Source organism: Cavia porcellus, unplaced genomic scaffold, assembly GCF_034190915.1.
Source record: "Cavia porcellus strain 051 isolate PalLab524CR breed Dunkin Hartley unplaced genomic scaffold, mCavPor4.1 scaffold_7, whole genome shotgun sequence".
In the NCBI taxonomy this organism is placed as follows: Eukaryota; Metazoa; Chordata; class Mammalia; order Rodentia; family Caviidae; genus Cavia; species Cavia porcellus.
In genome coordinates this window covers 18,853,478-18,876,737 of record NW_026947490.1, presented here as the reverse complement: position 1 = coordinate 18,876,737, position 23,260 = coordinate 18,853,478, and the positions used below count along the sequence as shown (strand labels likewise).

Genomic DNA, 23,260 nt, shown 5'->3' with positions numbered 1-23,260 from the left:
TACATGTTTGTAGTACACAGGGATTATTTTATCATAGGGAGTCTGTATGTGTTCATAGCACTTTAATCCTTTTCTTTCTGTCACCTTCCCCTCCCCTCCCTCCCTGTTTTCTCCAACTCCTAATTACCTTTCCATTTGAAAAAGCTCTAGTTCCATTCTTTTCTTCAATTCTTCTTTAAAATTTTTTTCTCTCTTTCCCCCACCCCCTTTTTTTGGTCTTTCTTGAGACAGGGTCTCACTATGCAGTTCACGCTGGCCTTGGACTCACTTTTCAGCCCAGGCTGGTCTCAAATTTGCAACAATCTTCCTGCCTCAGCCTCCCAAGTGCTGGAATTACAGGCGTGTGCCACCGTGCTCAGCTCTCTTGTTCCCTTTACATCCTTTATTTTGCTCTTAATTTATATTTCAGGTTTCTCATATAAGAGAAACCATCCAGCCAGGCATGGTGGCACATGCTAGTAATCCCAGCACGTGGGAAACTGAAGTGGGGGAATCACCATGAGGTCAAGGCCAGCCTGCACTACACAGCAAGGCCCTACCTGCTGGAAAAAAATATATCGAAAGCTAGATGTGGTGGCATTTGCTATAATCTCAACACTCTGGAGACTGAGACAGGAGGATCATGAGTTTAGGGTCACCCTGGGCACATTAGTGAGATCTTGCCTCAAAATAAATAGATAAGAAAGAAAAGAAGAAGAAATTTGACTAGTGATGTAGCTGAGTGGTACAGCATTTGCTTAGCAAATAAATGCCAGGCCTAGTGTGAACCCCAGCCCTTCAAAACAAAATAAAGACAGCTGGGTGTGGAGGCTGAGGCAGAAGGACTCCATAAACTTGAGGCCAGTCTAGGCTATGTAGTAAGACCCTGTCTCAAACCAAACAACAGCAAAAATATTTTAATTTTTTCCCCTGGTACCGGGAATCAAACTTAAGACTTTGTGCTTGGCGGGCAGGTGCTATGCCACTGAGCTATATCCCCAGCCCTCAACAACAAAAATAAATGAAACAAATCAAGAAATCTAATGTGGGTGCCAGGGGGTGAGGGCACACAGTTGTAATCCCAACACTCTGGGAGCCCGAGGAGGCCAGACAATTGATTGCAAGTTTGAGTCTAGCCTGGGCAGCTTATCGACTTAGCAAAACCTTCCCTCAAAATTAAAAAATAATAAAGGCTGGGGATACAGGTCAGGTCAAATGCCCTGGGTTCAATCCCCTAAACTGAAAAAACAAAAACTCTTTTTTTTTTTGTCTTTTTCGTTTTTATCGGTACCAGGGATGGAACTCACGACTGCCTGCTTGCAAGGCAGGCGCTTATGCCACTGAGCTAAATCCCCAGCCCCAAAACAAAAACTCTTAACAGGGAAACAGCTCTCTAATGCACAATTCATGTTTCCATTTTATCACTTGTCTTGATAATGTTCATCATTGCTATTTTCCCTCTGGCTAAGAATCCAACTCGAAGTCTTCTGTTTAGATGTTACATAAGGATTTCTTTAAACAGTGAGCGGTAAAATAACAGCACACGAGTCCCAAATTGCTGTAGGAAGAGATGGCCGGCTCATGTGGCGCCACCTTGTGGCAATAGTGTGAATACAGTAAATAGATCCCACAGGTGGTTGTCAAACTATCCCTACACCCGACCCAATCTGTCCTGAATATGGAATCTAGGGCCTTCCCACTGAGCCACATCCTTTCCTCACCCCCTTTCCCTCTTTCTCTTTGAGATAGGGTTTCATTAACTTTCCCAGGCTGGGCTTGAATTTATGATTCCCCTGCCTTAGCTTCCCAGAGTGCTGAGATTCCAGGAATGTGACACCACACACAGCAAAACTGTTCCCTTCTTGATGCTGTAAAAAAAAAAAAAAAATTGCCTGGTAGAAATACTTTGATTTTTCTTCATAATATGGGAGAATATGTTTGTTGTGGTCAGGGTTTGCAAGGGAAAAGAGTAAATACAGGATGCATAATTTACAGGATTATTTCATAATATTCACCCAAAGAGTCAAATGCAAAAGAGTGCAGGAAGTCTGTCCACAAAGTAGAGACTCTAACAATCCAGCTGAGGGTCTAGATTCCATGGCAATGTCCTATATGAGTCTGCTTGAAGACCTAGAGCCCGTGGCAATATCCAGCACAAATCCAGCTGAAGGCCACGACAATGTCTCATGCAAGTCTGTATCAAGGATCTGCACTGGGAGGGCCCAAAGGTCAATAGAAAGTCTGTGCCAGCTAGGGTGAAGGATCTGTGCCAGCGGGCTGAGAGATCTGCATTGGGGCCAAGAAGTGATGCTCGATGTAAGGACCAGAGCTCCCTGAAAAGTACCACAGCCATCCTCAGCAGCGAGGCCCTTGCTCTTCCAACGATGAGAACAGCAGAGTTCATTTCAGGAGAATCAGCAGCATGCCATCTTCCCCTGCAGTTCCTTTTATGCTGTTGGCAACAACCCTCAGGTGGGCCATCCACACCCAGTACCAAGCTGATTCAGTTCAGCTGAGGGTTACAAGTTGCCCATTAGTTAACCCACCTGTCTAATTCACATACTTTCATTTAGCATAAAACGGCTGGCTATCTTTCAAATCTGGACCCTTAGGAGGTAAGTCCAGTGCTGTGGCTGTGGTGGGCTTGACCGGGGATATCTTTGGGAACAGATGACATTCTGGCTGGGTAATGGTTGGCAAGAGATGTCCCCTCTTAGGACCTGTTTACTTCTGCAAAATAGGCAAAAGAGCATTCTGAATGCCTGTAATTCCAGCACTGTGGAAGACTGAGGCAGGGGAACTGCATCTTCAAGCTGTCCTGGGCCAGTTAGTGACTTAGCAAGACCCCATCTGAGAATAACATAACAAAGGGGCTGGGAATGCAGTATATTTTTGAGGAGGGTTGAGACAAGGTTTCACTATGCAGTTTGGGCTGGCTTTGAACTCACTATGTAGCCTAGGGTAGCTTCGGACTCGAGGTGATCCTCTTGCCTCAGCCTTCCAAGTGTGGGGATTTCAGGCATATGCCACCACACCTGGCTTGTAAATATTTTTTGAACCCTGAGTTCCAAGTATGTGCCAGGCATTCAGGCATCATTCTATAAGCTGGGAAGACAGTGGTGTCCAAAACAAAGTCTTGAAGAGGTGAGGTGGCGGGGCTGGGGATTTAGCTCAGCGGCATAAGTGCCTGCCTTCCAAGCAGGCAGTTGTGAGTTCGATCCCTGGTGCCGATAAAAAGGAAAAAGACAAAAAAAAAGAGGTGTGGTGGCACATGCCAGGGATCCGAGGCCTTGGGAAGCTGAGGCAGGACTGCTGTGAGTTCGAGACCATCCAAGGAGTTTAAGGCCAGCCTGAACTATGAGATGTCTCCAAAAAAAAAAAAAAAAAAGATGCCTGAGGATTAGCTCAGTGGAAATGGCAGAGTGCCTGCCTGGCAAGCACGAGGTCATGAGTTTGATCCCTGATACCAAAAAACAAAAGAGAAAAATGTAGGGTAGGGCAGGAGCAGCTGGAGATGATTCAGAAGGCTAGGCAGGGGCAGCCACACTGGGCCCTGGAGGCCACGGAAGCCCTGATTCCGGGCAGCACAGGAAGCCAGCTATGTGGATGGGAAAGGCACTCAGTCTTACTGTTACACAAGTAGATATTAATGAAGAAAATATGAAAAGCATTCTTCTATGAAAACATTTATAACGAAATAAAGAATACCAATAGAGGGGCTGGGGATTTAGCTCAGCGGCATAAGCGCCTGCCTTGCAAGCAGGCAATCGTGAGTTCGATCCTTGGTACCGATAAAAAAAGGAAAAATGCAAAAAAAAAAAAGAATACCAATAGTTAATACAGTGTACCATAATCTTAAAAGAATGTCCAAAGGGGGCTGGGGGTTTAGCTCAGTGGCGTAAGCGCCTGCCTTGTAAGCAGGCAGTCGTGAGTTCGATCCCTGGTACCGATAAAAATGAAAAAGACCAAAAAAAAAAAAAAAAAAGAATGTCCAAAATGTTACTCAGAGTTTAAGTCATAGACCATGAAGACTCTTAGAAAAAGCTGGTAATAGCACAAGATGTTCTTTTAAACAAAAAAAGAACAAAAACGATACAAATTTCAAAACAACAGGAGAGTAAAAACAGTTAATATAATGCATATTGTTATCTTCAAGGTAGTTGTTCAGATTATAAGATACAGGCATGAAAAAATAAACAAAGCACAACCCTTTGATTAAACTGGTTCAGCCACTGTGGAAATCAGTATGGAGAGTCCTCAGAAAGCTAAGATGTTCTTTGCAGTGAACTAAGAGGAACTAGTAATATAAGTGAAACAAAAACAATAAAAATAAATGAAACAAATAGGTATCTTTTAAAACAACGGAATGGAGAATTTGAGAAAATGCTCAGTCTTATCAAGAGCAAGGTGGGGGATGATACAAGTTTATCATCCTAGCACTCAAGAAAAATTTAAAACATAAAAATCGCAGTGTGTTGGTACTTACCTGTAATTTCAGCACTCAGGAGGCTGAGGCAGGAGGACCACTGAGTTCAAGGCCAGCCTGAATTATGTAATGAGACTTTGTCTCAAAACAAAACACCACACACACACACACACACACACACACACACACACACACACGAAGGGTAGAAAAAACTTCATTTTAAGTTCTACACAAATACATTGGCTTAATATAACCACTGAACCACTTTGGGAGTTTCTGGTGGATTATGAAATCAAATGTGCATGGTGTCTGCTATTAAACCCTTTGAAACAGAAACATTTTATAACAAGGCAATTGGGGCCGACGTTGGGATGCCCTGAGGCCTCTGCACCTCTGCCAAACACCGAACACTGCTGGAAAAGGACCTCCCTAGCACCGCAGGGAGGCTGAGGCTTTGACTTCCAACTGAAGATACGAGGTCAACAATTCTTCATAGCATGGGCTCTTTTTCAAATATTTTAAACAAAAACAAAAACTTTGGTTTTTTTTTTTTTTTTGTATTTGTTTGTTTTGAGACAGGGTTTTAGGATATAGTTTAGGCTGGCCTTGAACTTACTGCTGGACATAGTCCAGGCTGGCCTCAAACTTGTGGCAATACTCCTGCCTCAGTCTCCTGAACACTAGGATTATAGGCATAAGCTACCATGTCCCAAAGAAACCTTTTTCTTAGTGGTTTCAGATTTCTTTGAGGATCTGATCAAGGCTATGGATTGCTCCCCTGAAAGTGTTTGGTGAGGATGAGAAAGTGGGTCCTCATTCTTCCTGCTGTGTCTCTCCCTCTCCTCTCTTCCTTTCCCCTTTCTTTTGTGGGATACTGGGGATCAAATCCAGAATCTCTGCTCTGAGCTGTATTTCCAACTCTTTAAAAATCTTTGGCTGGTGGTGGCACACACCGGTAACCCCAACACTCGGGAGGCTGAGGCAGGAGAATTGCTATGCATTTGAGGTCAGCCTAGGTTACACAGTAAGTTCAGCCAGCCTGCAGTACACAGTGAAATCTCATCTCAAAAACACTTTCTTTTCTTTCCAAGACACGATCTAGTCAAGTCACTGAGTTGCCCAGGTGGACTTGCACTTGCAGTCCTGCTGCCTCAGCCTCCTAGAGTTCTGTGTCTCTAAATTGTCCATGTGGGCCTTGGGACTTAGCTCAGCAGCATAAGTACCTGCTTGGCAACGTGTGTGAGTCCGATCCCTGGCACAAAAACAAAAGCAAAAAAAAAAAAATAAATTGTCCATGTGGGAGAGAAGTTTCTCCCTCAGTGGCCACTGCCACTACTGCTGAAGTTAGAGCCCCAGGCCCCACAGGGATGGAGTAGAAACCTTGCTGTTGAAGGCTATGAGGTTCCTGTGGCTGCTTCATGAGGCTTCCTGGGCACCAGGTGAAACCAATCACTGTGCAAATGTTTGACTTGGAAGCTGGGGCCTATTTCTGCTCCCTGGGGGCAAAGAGGAGGTTTTGAAGAGATGTCTTCCTCATCTCTTAGGAAAGGATCCTTTTTTCCCCCTCTACAGGGCCTTTCACATACCGACCTCCTTTTCATTTTGAGCCAGTCTGGCTAAGTCACTAAGTTATCCAGAGCAAGCTCCAACTTACAATCCTCCTATCTCAGCCTCCCAGAGAGCTGGAATTATAGGAAATGTACCACTCTGCTAGGCTTCATCTTTTTTGTTCTAAATCTAGTGGTGTTTGGGCAGATTTTGGATAAGAAGTTACTGTTGTAGCTCCCCAGAAAAATACATGTGAGCCCACAGTTATAGTTTTGGGCAGGAGTTCACAGAGTAGATTGGAGGAAAGAGAATGAGTTTGATCTTAGAAAATTTTCGCTGGGCACGGGGGCACATGCATGTAACCCAGCACTTGGGAGGCTGAGGCAGGAAGATCACCATGATTTAAGGCCAGCCTGGGTTACATAGTTCAAGGTTAGCCTGAACTACATAGCAAGTCCTTGTCTCAAAATCAAAAACAAAAACAAACCTCCTCCATTACTTGTGATGTTGAAATTGAGAAACTGAAGACCCCCCCAACAATAATTAAATGATTTGCCAAAGCAACACACAAAGCAACACAAGGAACAGAAGTAAGGTGAGGACTTCCCATTTTGCAACATGATGTGTGTTAAAAGCACAGGTTGTGGTACCAAACTGCATGGGTTCAAATCCTGCCCCTCCTGATTGTCCTGGGAACTTGAACAAAGCCCAGTAGTATCAGATTGAGTTGTATTTATAGAGAGCAACAGGGTAAGTTAGTAGGAGTGTGTTAAGCACAGATCTTGCTTGTAACAACTATTACATAAATCCTGTGTGTATGCACATGTGTGTGAGGGCTTGCATCAAACCCTGAGCCTTCACACTGAATTACATCATCAGCCCTTTTTTTAATTTCTATTTTTCATTTATTTTTAGACAAGGTCTCAATAAGTTGCTAAGTTGCCCAGGTTTGGCTTGAGCTTGAGATCCTCCTGCCTTAGTTTCTCAGAGTATAGGGATTGTAAGGCTGTGCCACCATGCCTGGCCAATTGCTACCTAAATTCTATTAATATTGTTTTGCAATGAGGAAAAAGCATGGTCAGAGGAAAGATGTCTTTTTTTTGGTACCAGGGATTGAACTCATGACCCCATGCTTGCAAGACAGGGGCTTATGCCGCTGAGCTAAATCCCCAGCCCAAAGGTGTCATTTTGGACAAAAAAGACAGGAAAGACATCATTAGACTCTACCCATCTCCCTGGGCCAGCAGTTTCCCAAAAGCTCAGCAGGACCTATTAGTGTCCAGGAAGTCAGCACGGGTGGTTCTCAGCACTGAAAAAGAATATTAAATACAAGAGCTCAAAGAAGGAAAAAAAGAAAACTTATACAAGATTACACCATATGGAAGGATAAATACGCTGGTGTGGTGGCATGTCCCTGTACTCTCGCACCCATAGACAGGCAAGGGGATCAAGGCAGGTTCCAGCCAGATTGGGCTACACAGTGAGTTGAAGACCAGTTTAAATTGCATATTGAGAGCCTGTCTCAAAAAGCCAAAAACAAAACATAAGGGTAAGCAGCATTTGATGATACAGGTGGAAGCCATCAGCCTTGAAAACTGGTGCTCCCAAGGAGTTGGTTCATACCCAAGCTCAAGGGGGTTTTGGTGAGAGCTCAGTGTCATCACCCATCATGTGCCCTACGAGGAACAGGGGTCCCAGTTAGCCTATAGAGACCTAGAGGCAGGAGGATGGGCATGGTGGCATCTGCCTGAAATTCCAGCATTTGGGAGGCTGAGACAAAAAGATCACTCCAAGTTTCAGGCCAAGATGAAGTACACAATGAGACCCTGACTCAAAAAATTTTAAAAAAGTGTCACTGGGCTGGGACTGTGCATTTCCCAAAGCTAAGCTACCTGGGTGTGACAGGCTGGCTGTTTCCCATCACAGAGAAAGATTTCTCAGGACAGGGAGCATTTACAGAGTAGCACACACTCATGGGAATGCAAATGCTCAGAGAAATGAGACACATTACATAAATACACATTTGAACTGAGTGTATTTATGCTCTTCTTGGGGTCGAAAGCTATGAGAAAAAGTGGCTACCCAGCACCACGCCCACAGAAGGGTACAACTGGTTAGCAAGCATGTCTTTTTTTTAAAAATAGGTAACTTAAAAGTCTTCTGGATTCATTCAACCTTTTGTTTACTTCCTTTTTTCTTTTTCTTTTTTTTTTCTGGGGATCGAACTCACAACCACATGCTTGCAAGGCAGGTTTTTTTCTTTTCTTTCTTTTTCTTTTCTTCTTCTTTTTTTTTTTTTTTTTGGTCTTTTTGAGACAGAGTCTCACTATGTAGTTCAGTTTAGGCTGGACTTGAACTTGTTTACTTAATTGGACCAATTTATGGCCTTTTGATGATGAGGCTGGTAAGAAGAAGAGTAAATTTAGCCAAGGAAAGTTGGCATGGAGCTGTGTTGGGTGACTTCTGCTAAGTCCTGCAAGGTGAAGTCCTCTTACAAAGTTTTTTTTTTTTTTTTTAATTGGTACCAGGGATTGAACTCACGACTGCCTGCTTGCAAGGCAGGTGCTTATACCGCTGAGCTAAATTCCCAGCCCCACAAAGTATAAGTTTTAATTATGATTTTCTTGTCTCCTTTTTACTTATCTTTTATTTCTTTTACCTCAGAAGGGCTTATTCTGCTTTTCTTCCAGTACTGGGAATTGAATCAGGGTCTTTACACTAGCTATGGCCACAGCCTTTTAAATTTTTTTTTTTTTGTTTTTTAGAGATAGGTTCTCACTAAATTACTAAATTGCCCAGGCAAGAGAAATTTTGACCCTCCTGCCTGCCTCCCAGAGTGCTGTGATTACAGACATGAGTCACTACACTCAGGTAGAATGGCTAATTTTTTTGTTTCCCTTGAGTGTGTGCGTGTGTTTTTGCATTTTTTTAAATTTTTAAAATTTTTTTGCATTTGTTTTTGGGATGTGCCTGAATTCCTCCTCCAGATGGAGGTAGATACAGGATTCAATTCCCTGCCTAATATTACTTACCAATGCCTACTTCTCAAACTTTGTGGCATATTGAAACCTAAATATAGGCAGTAGCAATCTATCTCTCAATCTATGTGAAAAAACGGTGTGAAAAACAAAACAAAACAAACAAACAAACAAAAAAAAACGGTGTGGACGCCTGGTGTCTTGTAACTATCTTGCACACTAGCTGCTAGGCTGGCCAGCATCTGTGTAAAACTACCACCTCTCCTTTGGTACTGGGGATTGAACCTGGACCTTTACACCGAGATGTACCTTCTTCAGCCTATTTATTTAAACAGAGTCTCGCTGAGTCCCAAATTGTCCAGGCTAGGCTCAAACTTGTGCTTGTCTCGCCTCAGCCTCCCAGAGTGCTGACATTAATGGTGTGTAGCACCACGCCCGGCTTCGTCAGGCGATTTTAAGGTCTTTGCAGGACCAATTGTTCCTTAACCAAGCTACGTAGCCCATATGCTTTTGGCTATATATAATGGGAAGGTAGCACTAATATTTTGGAGTAAAAGATTTTCAGATGGATAAAAACCATACTTCCCATAAAACACTTCAACCACCCAGCGATTTGTTTCCATTTTGGATAGCAGTGAGGCATAAAAACCCGGCCTCTCCACAGTCATCAATCAAAAGAAAATTCAAATCTGAAGTTGTGTGGCTCAGAGCCTGAGCTCAACCTGACAGACACTGCCGGGTGTGGTGGCACACGACTCTTAATCTCAGCACTCGGGAAGCTCCTTGTGAGTTCGAGACCAGGCTGGGCTACAAAGTGAGCTCAAGTGCATAGTGCGACTGTCTTTAAAAAAACAAAAACCAAAAACCTACAGACACAGTGGAAGACAAGTTTCTCCAACTCCTGTGCCTTGGCCCTTTAAAAACCTCGCGTAGACACCGCACGAGCAAAGCGTATGTAAATAAGGACCAGAGCTTGCCGGGAAATAATCACTGCGGCTGGCCTGTAGGGAAAAAAGGCATCAGAGTCCTACTGCGCCTGCGGGTCATTACCTCTTTTTTTTAATTCCGCGCCTAAATTAGGCCCTTTACCTTCGCAGGCCCAAATTGCCTAATTTAGTACGCAGGCGCTCTGAGAACCCAGCGCCTCCCTCTTGAGTTTGCGCTCGGGAGCCCTCCCAGGCTCGTCTTCGCTCGTTTGTACGTCACTTCCTGTTTGTGGCGGGAGAAGGCGGTATTTCCGGCTAGAGGGTGGGAGGGGGCGGTAAGCGGGGGCTGGGGGGAGGGGGCGGGGGGGCCCGCGCCGCGCTAGCCGTTGGGCCTGGCTCCGAGAAGGCGTCGCCGCCGCCGCCAGGAAACACAAGGAGCGGGAGAAGCGCAGCGTGGCGATGGGCGGGGGTAGAGCCCCGTCGGAGAGTCTGGGCGGCCGCCGGTGACAGGTGAGTGCGCCAGCGCATGTCCCCAGGCGCCCCCCCCCCGCGATGGTCGCGTCCGGGCCCCCCGCGGTGCCGCGCTGGGCCGTACCACCCGTGCCCGCCGGGCGGGGTCCGCGGTCCTCGAGCCCCCCCTTCCGGAACTGAGTGGGGGTGGCCGCGCGGAGGCGGGGGCAGTAGACTGGGAGGGGGGCCCGGGCGCGGGGGTGGGGGCGGCTGAGGCCGGGGCGGGCTGTATCTCTGGAGTAGCGTGGGGAAGGAATTTACCCGGCGTGCAAGGGCTAAACCACTGAGGGGCTGTGGCCCGCGCCGGAGGGGTGTAGAGGAGATCGTGCCTTGGTTTCAAGTACTAAAGTACCAAGGGCTCACTGTTTCAAAGGGAGAGGACCGTCCCATACTGGGAGTTTCGGGAAGGAGTTCTATAGTCTATTTCTATAGAGGGGTGGGGGCTTGTGAAGAGGGGCCTGTGTCAAACGTGGCTGGGATGGGGCTGCTTGGGCTATTCCACCGAGGCACGGGGGAGCCATCCCGAGAACGCAGAGGAGAGCTGTGTCAGGGCGGGAGGACAGTGATGTTTATAATCACTTGAGGGACAGGGCGCAGGGGGCCAGAGAGGCTCAGGTGGGTGTTTAGGGGCGTACTTTGAGAGGACCGGGATGCCGAGCGGTGAGGAGGGGCTCCAGCTTCCTGTATTTAATATGTAGGAGTGGGCGTTTATACGAAACTCCCTTTGTTGAACTTTAATAACTTTGGGGAGAGCTGAATGTTTACTGCTGTGCTTGGAACCCTGGAGTCGTCTGCTCGCGACTCCAGAATCTTCTCAGATTATTTAAGGTGTGTAGGACATCCTTTGTCAAGTTTTTTCTTCCGGGGTTAGAGGAGATAGGTCTTAGAAATCACTGAAATTTTCTGAGCCTTAGGCATCCTGTTAGGAAAGAGGAGGGGGTACTGGGCTAGGAATTGAGAAGCTGTGCCCCTGGCCCTAAAGGCTGACTTTGGAGGAAAGAGTGTTTGGAAGGGCAGCTGTGCTTATCAGGATTCTGAGACCTCGTTTCTCATTTGGAATCTTCTTGGGGCTTAGCAAAGGCTGGCGCTGGGGTGCTGGAGTAATTACGACTTTGAATTGGACTGCTGGTCGACCTTGTCCACTCTTCCCAGAGAAGCAGCAAGAGTTAAAGCCCCACCCTGACCTTGCTGGGTCTGGGCACCAACACAGACTACTTCAAGCAAACTCATCCTGGGCCAGGGGCTGTTTGTGCCTCCTAGTTACAGCCAGTCTGTTTACTGCTCCCTACCAGTTGAGTGATAACAGTTGGCCTGAAGGTGAGGCCTAGAGCTGTTTTCACAGCTGTTCCACTCTGTATAAGCCAAGGGGACTTTCAGGAGGGTGCCCCCGGCTAGGCCCAGCCCAGCCCTGGAGGAAGGCTGTTTTGAAGGGTTGGGGGCAGTCAGATTACCCACAGATCTGGTTTCTCATTGTGATCATTTGGTGGGTGCTGGAAACAGCCAACCCTCCATATGTGTGGTCAGTGCCCTTGCTCCCCAGGCCAGCTTGTGACCTTGGCTTGCCGTCACCTTTGCCTTGGGTCTGGATTTCCAGAAAGGCTGGCCTGAAGTCCCTGATTGATCCAGCTGACTGGGCTAGTGATATTATGGTCAAGGGGACAAACGGTGACCTCTGGTCTGCAGCAGTGGCTTTCAAGCTGCCTGACTTCCATGGGTCATGGTTCCTGGAGAGAAAGGTCCCTTGAGTCATTGAGGCAGTGGACATGCTCTAGGGTTTTCCTCCATTAGAGGTTCATTCCTTGTAGTTCTGCTAGCATTTAGAGGGTTTGCCTGATGGAGTTCCTCTTTCTTTCTTTCTTTTTTTTTTTTTTCTTTTTGTCTTTTTCCTTTTTATCGGTACAGGGGATCGAACTCAATGACTGCCTGCTTGCAAGGTAGGCACGTATGCCGCTGAGCTAAATCCCCAGCCCCTGCCTGATGGAGTTAATAGCAACAATGGCCATGAAAATAGATGACTGATTGTGAGTGAGTGCATTCTGTGTGCCATGCTGTTCAAGAAGCTTCACATAGGTTGGTTTGCTGAACATGTGTTTTAGAGTGGCAGACATTGTAGGTACTATCTCCCTTTTTATTTTTATTTTATTTATTTATTTTTACTAGCTCCCTTTTAGAAGAGGAAACTGAGGGCCAGGGATTTAGCTCAGCAGCATAAGTGCCTGCCTTGCAAGCATGTGGTCGTGAGTTTGATCCCTGGTACAACAACAACAAAAAAAGGAAATCGAGGCACAGAGAGACATCATTTCCAGTTAGTAGACAGTCTATGTTTCTTGAACATTCACCCTTTGCTGGACGCATGCCTGTAATCCCAGCATTCAGGGGGTTGGGGCCGGAGGATTGTTGCAAGTTCAAGACCAGACTGGGCTACACAGTAATCTCAAGGCCAGCCTAGCTGCATAGGGAAACCCTGTCTCAAGACAAAACCAAGCAAAACAAAAAACTACACTTTCAGTTTTTCCCATTTCGTAGAGTCCTGTTAGTGAGATAGGAGAGTGATACCCATTCACAGATGAGGAAACCAAGGCACTCACTGTGAGATGAAATTATTTCCTCCCAAGTCTGGAAGTGGTCAAACTATGATGTGAACTCTTTGCCCATTTGTGCTTTTGAGTGGTCCGCTTGTTAATGGGTGGCTGGGGCAGTGGCTTTTGTTTATGAGCAGATACTCTGTCTGACCCTGGGCTTGGGTATTTGGTGTTTGTCTCCGTTTTGCAGTCAGACATTAAGTGTTGGAGGAGGAATTGACTTTTCCCTAGGACCCTCAGAGGCCAGGCTTGGGTTCGAACTCATGTTCATTAGGCTCTGATACCTACCACATACTCTTTGCCTACTAGGTCCCAGGCTGGAATGGTATTCTGTCTCCTTGATTCCTTCCCTTTGTTCCTGAGCTTGGGGCTACCATGAGTGCTCTGCTTGTGGCCTGTCCAGTATTTCTGGGTTTGCTGGGGAAACTTAGTGTCGCCTCAGAATTGAGCTAGAACTTCTTTTAGCCTTGCCCAGGTGTGTGCTGGGAGGAGGAAGAGACAGAGAGAGCTCTGCAAGGGTGACACAGCTTTGGGGCTTGCAGTCAAGGCAGGATGTAAATGGCATGGGTGTGAGTGCTGGCATTTTCACCTTCTGGCTGTGTGACCTTAGCATACGGTGTTCAGCTCCATGCTGTGGGCTGAGAAAGGCACCCAGTTTGGGCTCTTGTGAGGATTCAGTGGGTTAATCCACAGGAAATTCCTCCAGTCATGCCTGGCACTGCGGCAGTCTCAGTGGAAGTCAGTTACGTTACAGAACCGAGGTATCCTCTCTCACAAGGCTGGCCTTGAACTTACTATGGAGCCATAGATCACTTGGAGTGATCCTCTTACCTCAGGCTCCCAAGTGCTGGTATTACAGGTATGTGTCACCATGCCTGGCAAGGTGGACATTATGGATTCTCTCCATATGTTAGGCTCTGTGCTCTGTGTCCTTCCTCCATATACTTTTGTGGGATCTCTGCAGCCCCTTCAGCAGTGCAGAAGGTGGGACTGGGCAGAGGGTAGGGCTGCTGGGTCCATGTGACCAGTATGGGTTTCATCCTGAGGACACTGTGGAGCTGGGAAAGGCTTTCATTTATCTGTCAGCACTTAGTGATTGGTTGATTGATTGACTGATTTTGGTGGTACTGGGAGTTGAACTCAGGGCCTTGTGTATGCTAAACAAGCACTATACCATTGAGCCCTAGCCATCTGCCACCACTTGTTGAGCACCACTATGTGCCTGCATTGTATCAGGTGCTGGAAGTGGGTGCAGTTGTCAGAATCTCTGTCTTCCTGGAGACAAGGATAGAACAGCGTGAAAAAAAGCAAATGGCAGGAGCAGGGAATGGTTCTGAATGACATGAGACAGTGAATTGAGGCCTGGTTCTAGGGGTTGACAGGGAGCTTCTTTAGATGGCATGGTAGAGAAAGCTGCCTGATTGGGCAGAATAAGTCAGGGCAGTCATGGCTGGGGATCCACAGCACATAGGTCTGAAGGGAGGACCCAGCCCGGTAGGTGCAGGGGCTGGCTGCACAGGGACCTGTATGGCTGGGCATAGCAAGTGAGGGGCGCCAGGTGAGGGTGGGGAGAGCGTGGTCCCTTAGAGCCTTGTTGACTGCTAGAAAAGGAGTTTGCAGTTTGAGTGGGAGCAACCTGGTCAGATTTTGGGTATCAGAAAGTCACTCTGCCCTTGAGTTCCCAGGCTTCTGCTCAGGGACAGAGTGTTACACTCCTGTCACTTCCCCCTTGAGCAGAATCACTGCCTTACAGCTGGCAGAGGCCCAGTGGTCACTTGCCTTTTCTGTGGTTTTCACACTCTGTTCCCCAGAGCCCAGGGCTGGTACCTTTAGGGAGAGGGGTGGGCAGCTCTGTGGGCTGATTGCTGCCATCCCTTCCCAGCGCAGCTGGCTGGGCTGGTAGCAGTTAGTAGTGTGGAGCAGCAGCTACACTGATGGAGACTGTCTTCCCAGTTGGGGGTGAGGGGGAGTAAAAAGGGTAAGGATGTTCCTCTCCTTTAGCTGAATAATCAAGGAGGGTTTCCCTAAGGAGATGATGTGGAGAGGGCCTGGAGTGCCATGAAGGAGCTGTGACAGGGCCTGGGTGACCTGTGGACATAAAAGCATTGGCTGTGATTCCCACTTGATGATGGTGAGACACTCTAACCTGCTCAGGAAGCGTTGAGGCCAAGTAATGAATTTGAGTGGTCTGGTACCAGGGTCTCCCCAATGCACAAAGGTTCTTGTTACTCTAGGTGATAGTGACTTCTAATCACACCTATGAGTTTTGTCCCTAAGTCATAGTACAGTAAACTAGAGTCCTGCGGTTTTTTTTTTTTTTTTTTTTTTTTTTTTTTTTTTGCGGCTTCTATGGGGGTACTGTACTGGAAGAAGCAGAGTCCCCTCAGAACAAGCCTCCTGAAGTCTCCAGAAGTCCTCTGGGCTGTGATGTCGGGAAGGAACACCTCCTTCTGCAGTAGATCTCAGGCCTCTGGAGGACCCAGTGACACCCCTCTCTGTGCCTCTCTTCAGCTTCCCAGAGCTCTTAGCAGAAGGCTCTCAGTCACCAGGCCTCTGGGCTGCACGGTAGGGTGGTTCCGTGGCAGGCTCTTACGGACAGCCAGCCAAGCAGCGAGAGGCCCAGCTGGGGGAGACGCCTGGGAGCAGGACCAGGAGGAAGGGAGGGCGCTTGGGAGGGGCGCAGGGTGGGATCTCAGTCCAGTCCCTTTGGGGTAGGACCCACTGCCACCTCGGCACCCACAGCAGGGCCTGGGTTCCCTGGGCACGCCAAGTAGGGACAGCAAGCCAGGTCCAGCTAAGAGGAGACTGCATGTCAGAGAGGTCCTTGCAGGAAGTCCTTCCAGCCCAGCCGTCCTGCCTGGAAAGTTCGTCCCATCCGCAGATGTTCCTGAGGGTGAGGCCTGCAATCAGACTTTTCTCGATTTGCTACCTTGTGGACCCTTGTGAACAGGCAGCTGCCACTGCCTTGTTCCCATCCGGCCTGCTTTCAGTACCCTCCCCCATTGGACTGCCTGATAGTGGAGAGCCCCCTTCCAGCGCCCCTCACCGAGGAACCCAGGGAGCCCTGGTCCATCTCTGCAGTGCAGCTTGCTCACCTGAAGATGAGGCTGTGTTAGAAAGCACCGTGTCCTGAAAAGGTGCGTGATATGCTGCTGCCGGTTAGGCTGGGCCTGCTGGGTCCCTGAGAGCAGAGGAGCGTTCTGGGGATGCCATCCTGTGCTTGTCAGTTGCCAAGAGTGGGTTTGAGGCTGGAGCCTTGGGAGTGTCGGGAATTGGTTAGCTGAGGTGCCTGCCTGGGCGGGCTGTGCACTGAGCCGCTTTAAGCACCCCTGATGTGTTACTGCTGTAAACCTGCTCGCAGCTTCCAGTGTGGGCAGTGTCATCACCCTGTTTTTGTAAATGGGAAATAGACATAGAGAGGCACATAGCATACCAGTGTTAATCTCTCTCTTGCTTTTTTTTTTTTTTTTTTTTTTTTGGTATTAAGGGTTGGACCCAGGGCCTTCACACTAAGCTACAGCCCAGCCCTTTTAAAAATTTTTAAATTATATGGGGTTGGGGATTTAGCTCAGTGGCATAAGCGCCTGCCTTGCAAGCAGGCAGTCGTGAGTTCGATCCCTGGTACTGATAAAAAGGAAAAAGACAAAAAAAAAAATTTAAATTTAAATTTTTTATTACTACCTTTTTTTTTTTTTTTTTTTGTCTTTTTGAGACAGGGTCTTGCCATGCAGTTCAGCTGGCCTTGAGCTTACTTTGTAGCCCAGGCTGGTCTTCAACTTGCAACGATCCTCCTGCCTCAGCCTCCCGAGTGCTGGGATTGTTCTTTATTTTTGAGATAGCTTCTCACTATGCAGTTCAGGCTGGACTGGAATTTACCATAGCTCAGGCTGGCCTTGGCCTTGGGGCAATCCTGCCTCAGCCTCCCAAGTGCTGGGATTACAGGTATGTGCCACCACCACACCTGGCCTAATTAATTTTTTGAGACAGAATCTTCTTATGTAATTCAGGCTGACTTGAATTCACTATATAGTCCAAGCTGGCTTAAAACTTATGATGACCCTCCTGTTTTAGCCTCCTAAATCCTGAGATTTGAGGCATGAGTCACTATTCCTATTTACTTTTTAATTTTGAGGCAAGGTTTTGATAAGTCACTAAGTTGTCCAGGCTGTGCTTTGATTTGGGATTCTCCTGTGTTAGCTTCCCAAAGTGCTGAGATTTCAGGCATGCCAGTGTTGTTCTTAAGAGTAGTTAGCCGAGCAGCTTCTCTGTGCTGGGCATAGCTCCAGAGCTGAACACATCTGCCCTCATTAGTCCTCCTTGAGCCTGGGTTCCCGGGCCAGTCTCCTCATTTTATAGGCGAAGAAACAAAGGCACCAGGAGGCTATTGCATTTGCCTCAAGTCAAAGTATTAGTAAGTGACAGATACGAAATTTGAACCCAGCTGGATCCAAGGTCATGCTGCCTTTCTTTAACTGCTATTAAGATTTTGTTTGGCTTTCATTGATTACTTTCAGTAATGTTCTTTATATGTTTTATTATCCAGTTTAGGATCCCACAGTGTATTGGGTTGTCATGTCTCATTTGGCTCCCTGATCAGAGGCAGTTTCCTGTATTTGTTGGCACTGAGTTTGGGAGATTATTGACTTGATATTTTGTGGAATACTCCTCAGTTTGGTTTTCTATTTGCTTGTTTTTCTTGCATATTCTACTGAGTTTTTTTTTTCAAGAAAAAAGATGAAATGTCTTTCTAATCACATCATAACAGGAAGTACATGAGTTATCTATGTCTTCTGACTGATGGTATTAATCTTTTTTGTTGTTGTTGTTGTTTTTTAATTTTTACTTTTTGGCCTTTTAGACAGAGTCTTGCTATGTAGTCCATGCTGGCCTAGATCTCACTATGTAGCCCAGACTGGTCTCAAACTTATGGTGATCCTCTTGCCTCAGCCTCCTGAATTGCTGGATTATAGACATGCACCACTATGCTTGGCTAAAATTTTATTTTTATTAGTACACGTTTGCTTTACATAATGATTATATTCATTGTGAGAAATTGGTACATGTACATAGCACATGGCAGTTCTATCTCAGTCCCCCCCATCAAGCTGCCTTTGTAAAATAGCCCTTCCCAAATTTTTATGCTAATAAGGAGACTGAAGCAGCAGGATCAAAAGTTCTAGGCCAGCCTGGGCAACTTAGTGAGACTCTATTTCAAAGTAAAATAAAAAGGACTAGGGTGTAGTTCAGTGATAGAACACTTGGCTAGTATGCAAAAGCTCCTGGGTTTAGTGTCTGGTACCCTGCTTCAAAAAAAAAAAAAAGCAAAAGCTTGGTATTACCTCTGTGGCTGCTGTTACTAGGGTCATCGTAGGTTTTATAGTGAATTCTCCCTTGGCTTTTTCTTCTAGACAGAACTGGCACCCCATAGGCCTCAGTCATCCTGGAAATGCTTCCATTGGAGGCCTGATCTGGAGTTGGGCTGTGGCTGCTTCTCTTCCCGGAATGGCCCTGTTGCCTTGGCCTTGGGCATCCTTTCCCCAGAGGTCAGGGCTCGCCCCTCTCCTGCCTTGGGTCTGATTCCTGAATAGCAATGGGGGCCAGCCCTGGGCTGTTTTTTATAGTCCTTCGCGTATTCCACTCTGTCACCAAGTATTTGTTGAATGTGTAGCTCTGGATGTTGGAGAGTGGCAGTGAGCCTAGTGGGGAGGGCCGCTGAGGAGAGATCCAGCCTGAGCCAGCCCAAGAGGAAGGCTCTAGAGGAGTGTGGGCCGTGGCTGGAGGCCTGGAGGGCGGGATGTGCCCAGCTGTGGAGCGGCTGTGGAGCTGGCCAGCGTGGCGCTGGAGCTGAGGGCGTGGGAGAGGAGAGGGAGGCAGGGCCCGCGACCCTTGCTGTGATGAGGAGCCAGGGCTTTAGCGGGCGAAAGGGCAGGGCGGAGGGTGGGGAAACACTGCGTGCAGCAGGCTGGCTGGATCCCTGTGGCCCCGGGAAATGGGTGAGGGCCCCACAGCAGACCACACTTTGCTTTGGAGACTGGGACTCACAGGGCCCAGGTTTTCAGGCATGTCCAAGGCCTTAAAGTGAAACATCTGTAGACATTCGTTTTTTAACCCTGGATTTCATTTAGATGTAAGCCAATACAGGCCTAGATGGTTCTTTCCTAAGCACCTAGTGGCCATATTAATGTATGCCATTTCCATGGTCTCCTGGCTCAGGATGGCCCTTGGAGTTCATGGTTGGCCTTCATGCAGTGGCTGCCTCTACCAAGGCACTATCCTTATTCCCTGCTGGTCACGGAGCATATCTCAGTGGTCCCCATGCAGTGTAGAGTTCTCTAAAACATCTTTTGAGAGAGCACCGGCATATGCGTGATCCCACCTGTCTTCCCACTGGATTTCCAGCAGAGAAGCCGGTGGGTAGAGAACAGCCCTGTGTACCCATAAAGTGGCAGAATCAGGACTGGAGTTTACTTGAGGGGTGAATGGGCCATGTCAGTCCAGCCTCAGTTCTAGAGGTGTTCTTAGAGTCGCGCCAGGGTGCCTACCCTCTCAGGTTGAGGAGAATCTCTCTCTTCCCCGCCTAGGTATCTAAGAAGCCTCTAGAGAGTGATCTGTGGAGCTGTACACTCACTATACTACTGTGACTACTTGTGCTTTAATGAGTTAAAATTAAAATAAAAATGCTGTTCCTCCACTGTGCTTGCAGCTGTTCTGATGCTTAGCGCTTAGTGAGCTTGTGTCCACCAGTGCAGGTGCAGGGTCATCCTCCCCGCCAGGTGTGGTCTTCTCATCTGTAAGAATCACCTGCCTCTCAGGAATGTTGGGAGGACTCACATTAGTTTGATGCTGGCACTTCATGAGTGCTTGTTGAGTACATAGCGTGATTGAAAAATATGGTGAATGTTTAAATTCTAAAACATAAAATTTATTACAATAAAAAACACATTGCCATTAAAGGCCCCCCCCCATAGTCTCCCTCATTTTGAAGACAGTTATCTTATCACTCTTGCCTCTTTCTTTCTTTCATTCTTTCTTTCTTTCTTTCTTTTTGAAACACAGGCTGGTCTTAAACTCACTATGTAGCCCAGGCTGCCCTTGAACTCACAATGATCCTCCTGCCTCAGCCTCCAAGTGCTGGAATTACAGGCATGTGCCCTTTTCTGAAGTAATTCTGGAAATTCTTTTTCATCAGTGTCTTTTGTCATGCTGTCTTGGCTGCCTCAGTGTCGTGAATTGACTCTAAAGATGTATGGCAGTTTGTCAAGGTGCTGTGTCCTATTCCATCCTGTTCACGCAGTCTGGTACTTTGTGACTTTTGGCTCGTCCTCTAAGTCAGAAAAACCTTGGATGATGAATGTGTTGAGTTGGTTCAGGACATCCAAGCAGCCCCAACAGTGTGCCTCAGGGAGGGGAGAGGACATCCAGAACTGCTTCAGAAGGTGACCAGAATGGAGGGATAAGTGTGTGCAAAGCAAGGGGAGGATTCTGAGGGGATTCATAGCAGTGTGTCTTTTCCTGTAAAAAAATTTTTTTAAACATCTGTGTTGGTTCCTTTTCTCTCATTGCTAAGACAAAAAACGCAGTGCCCAAAATCAAGGAAGGAAATGTTTATTTATTTATTTTGTGATACTGGGGATCGAACTCACAACATCACGCTTGCCAGGCAGGCGCTTAGGAAATGTTTATTTAGCTCACAGTTTGTGGAGGTTTCAGTTCATAATCAACTGGCTCTAAGCCAGGTGGTGTGGCACAGGAGCAGCAGTTCATGGCAGCAGAAGATGGCAAATGCAAGGAGAGCAAAAGGGGAGGAGCAAGAGAACAAGCCTCTTTCCCTCCTTTCTGTTCCTCACCCTAGGGCGGGTGTAGCACTGACACCCAAAATCTGAGCCTTGGATCATGAATCAATCACAAAACTCTAGAAACCTGTCCCCATGATTCCATAAGGCTTTGGGGGACATCTAGACGCAAACCATTATAACATCCATCCTATTTTTTGATTGCACTACATCCGAGCCTTGGTTAAACCCCTTGTGTTTGCTCTGCAGTGTCCCTGGGATGAAGTGGGCACTCAGGCCTCCAGGCCCTGTCTCAGCTCAGAGGTCCCACAGGGGAGGCAGATGGTGATGACGCAGAGCAGTGTGTGTGCAGGAGGGGTCCTGCTGAGTGTGCTGGGAGAGCTCAGCTCTGCAGGGCTCAGCGACAGTAAGGGAGGGGAAGGCTCAGGGTTCCAGTGGTATGGCTGCTCAGGAGTCCTTTCTGTCCTTTATTTCTTCATCTGTTAAGTGTGGTTCTGTGGTCCCCAACTGAGACACGAGCTAGGTGTCAGGCCATTGCACAGGGACAACAACTGGCTAAGAAGGCTGTGATGTGGTCTGCACCTCATGGAGGACCTGTGCTTTGGTACTGGGGCAGATGGTTTGCCGTCCTCCTGCTGCCTGCCTCAGCCAGCCCACCCCACACTCCACCGTCTCACTCTGAGAGAGAACCTCGGTGTTGTGCGCCGACTGCCAGCTTCCTGCCCCTCCCCACCACCGTCTCCTGGAAGAAGCCTGGCTCACGTGGCCTTGCTCTGCTCCCTCGCCTGCCTGGAGTGCTCTCCCCCGGTCTTCACGTGAATCTCCTGTTTCGCATCTGGTTCAGTTGTCGCCATCCTGGGGAGCGCTTCTGAGACCACACTGTGTGAAACCAGAACCCCTCCCCGCTTCCCCCATTCCTAATCCCCCATATGCTGCTTTTCTCTCTAATAGTTGTCATTTGGATATACTGTGTAAGTAGCTTATTTTGCCACTTAGATAAGTCCCAACCAGCAAGGGTTCTGTTTTAGTCCATGCTGCGCTCTTGGTGGCCTAGGCAGTGCTCATATAAAGTTGGTACCGTATTTGTGGAATGAGCAAATGAAGAGGTTCTTGTTTCACCCTCACATGGGCGAACTCTGAGCACAAAAGCTGTGGTTCTATTTGTCATCCCTTTCTGGAGTTAATTAAAGCTCTGGGCCTGGCCCTGTGCTGGGGCCAGGAATATAGAGGAGACTAGGGCAGACTCTGTGGCCTGATGGCACTCCCAGTCTGGGGAGGGAGACCACATTACCCAGATAATAGAGCAGGTAGCTAGGCAGTGAAGGTGAGTCCTGTGAGGGGTAGGGAAAGGTCTGTCCTTGGTGTGGGAGAGGGGCAGTCAGGAAGACTGGACAGGTGAGTGATAACATGTGCAAAGGCCCAGGGGTGAGAGAACAAAGAGCCTCTAAGGGACCAGGAGAAGTGGGAATTGCATATGTTTGTGCTACTTGACTGATGCTGTGGAATGGAGAAAGGGGAGGCAGATGGACCCTGACATCCTCTGTAATGGCCTTGGATGTATGCTGTGGGTACCTGAGAGTACTCTGAGTAGGGTCAGAGCTGTGCGTAGAGGATCCTGCCAGCTTGGTCCAGTATTCTTAGTATGTTTGACATGATTTCTGTAGGTGCGGTAAGCCCCTGGGAGGCAGCTTGGGGGAAAGGTGTATGTGGGGGCAGTGGAGAAGGCAAGCAAATCTGTTCTGATGCTTATTCTTGTCCCGGTTTCTTTTGCAGCCTGCCCACACCCTCATCCTGCCCCCAATTCCACCTGCTCTGAGGAGCCAGAAGGGGTAGGTGGAAGGCGGTGGTGATGAAGAGAAAGAAGCAGCTTTAGCACCACCTTCTTTCTCACCAAGGAGGCAGAATAGGTACGAATTCACATGTTCAGAAACACACAGATGGGAAGCGAAGTTCCCACGTCTCCACCCTCCAGAGGAAGTCATGATCCTAGTAAGAGCCGGGCTCTGCTGGGAGGACTTGCTGTGGATCAAGCTGTGTAGTCCCCTGCAGCCTTGGAGGTCTGTGCTCTTTACTATCTGTCCTGGGCAGATGAGGAGAGGGACGGTGACTTGCCTAAGGCCTCACAGGCAGTGGCAGGGCTGACTGTGGAGGTCTGGTATTTGGTTCCTGAGGCCGCTGTGACTCCTGCACTAAGGATTCAGCCTCTGTTAGCACATTTCCTCCTGATTTATTTTTCTGTGCATGTGATACTTAAATGCCCCGTCATCCTTCTTATGGCCTGAAGACTAGGACACTGCACCCTGTAAGGCCCCTCATTGATCCCATAACTTAACTTCTCTGAGAGGGTGCTGCCCATGAATTTTATGCCCGAGGCTTCAGCTGAGTGGCTTTTCAGTAATGTCTATGTGAGAAAAAGTAAGCACATGGTAGAACTGAGTTGAAGTGGTATGTGAATGTGTTTCCAAAAGGCCGTGGTCATTCTCTAAGCTCTGTTGGGCACCTTTGTTACCAGGTGCTC

General features: G+C 47.8%; 1 protein-coding gene across 3 annotated transcripts in view; it reads left to right on the top strand.

The window, feature by feature from the left end:
- Nucleotides 1-10,213: 10,213 nt before the first annotated feature.
- Nucleotides 10,214-23,260, top strand: part of Akt2 (AKT serine/threonine kinase 2) — a 52,992-nt gene continuing 39,945 nt past the window's right edge. Inside the window, exons 1-2 of one of the 3 annotated variants that reach the window (XM_013159155.2) lie at nucleotides 10,214-10,367; nucleotides 22,516-22,649. The gene's annotated coding sequence lies outside the window, so the exon portion shown is untranslated. Of the gene's footprint in view, nucleotides 10,368-15,653; nucleotides 15,843-15,939; nucleotides 16,087-22,515; nucleotides 22,650-23,260 lie in introns of those variants that run through there. The other 2 variants (XM_063252760.1, XM_003461993.4) reach the window with 2 other exon arrangements.